Genomic DNA, 1,127 nt, shown 5'->3' on the forward strand with positions numbered 1-1,127 from the left:
AAAAAAAAGGGAGAGAATGTGATCAGGCAGGGGAATAGAAAACACCATATACTAGAGATTTAGGGTATATTTTAATCTGTTAGAAGAAACTATCTCAAAATTTTAAAGAGAGAACAACTTATATATATATGCCAAAAATACGGGTAACTACTATGAAGGGATAGAATATGACTCTAAAAATGAAAAATAATTTTTTTTTTTTTAAAAAAGGGATTGATAAGATGTTGGTTGAAGAAGGGAAAAAGAAAAATTCAAAAAAAAAGACAGTTAAAAAAAATTAACTTTGAAAGACTAAAGAATCATGGTAAAAAAGCCATAAATTCTATGTGCAGTGTTCCCCTAGCGCTGGAGTTCTGCCATTCTCATTGATCGGTAAACTTGTTCTTGGCTCGCTGTTCTTGCTGATCTCTTGGGGGAGGGGCCTGTTGCCGTTTTTCCCAAATGTCTTTGCCGGAGGCGGAATTGCCCCGCCTTTGCCCCCTCCCGGCTAAGTAATCTGCTCGGGTTTGCTCTCTGGGGCTTTTGTTCCCTGCGAGCTTTCTGTACAGCTTTGGAGGCGGAGAGTGAAAATGGCGGCCTCCCAATCTCCGCCCCGGAGGAGCCGAGAACTCGGGGCCCCGCTCCTCAGTGAGCCCCCAGAGAAAAGCCATCAGTCACTCCCGTCTCCCCGGTCTCCGGCTGCACTCCGTGCTCACCCGGCCTGTGACCGCGCGTTTCTATCTCTGGCACCCTACCCCGGGTGGAGTCTCCAAACCCAGCAGATCCCTGTGGTGCACTCCCGCGCGGCTCCTCCCGGGGGAGGAAGGTGAGTCTCCCCGGATCTGCCGCTTGTTGGGTCCCTGCTGGGGGAGCAGTGGCCCGACTGTGCCGCGGATCACAGTTTATGGCAACCCCGAGCTGAGAGCCTGCGCCTGGGCTCTGCCTCTGTAGCCAGCTTCCCTCCTCCGTTACCTGGGAGCTCTGCCATACTCAGGCACCCCCGGTCTTTCTGTGACCCCGAGGGTCCTGAGATCACACTGTCCCATGAGGGTTCCACCCCCCCACTTAGCCACCGGAGTGACGTCCCTCAGTGGAGCAGACTTTTAAAAGTTCCGATTTTGTGCTCCGCAGCTCTATCACTTGCCAGA

Source organism: Mirounga leonina, unplaced genomic scaffold, assembly GCF_011800145.1.
Source record: "Mirounga leonina isolate KUSES-001 unplaced genomic scaffold, KU_Mleo_1.0 Mir_153, whole genome shotgun sequence".
In the NCBI taxonomy this organism is placed as follows: domain Eukaryota; kingdom Metazoa; phylum Chordata; class Mammalia; order Carnivora; family Phocidae; genus Mirounga; species Mirounga leonina.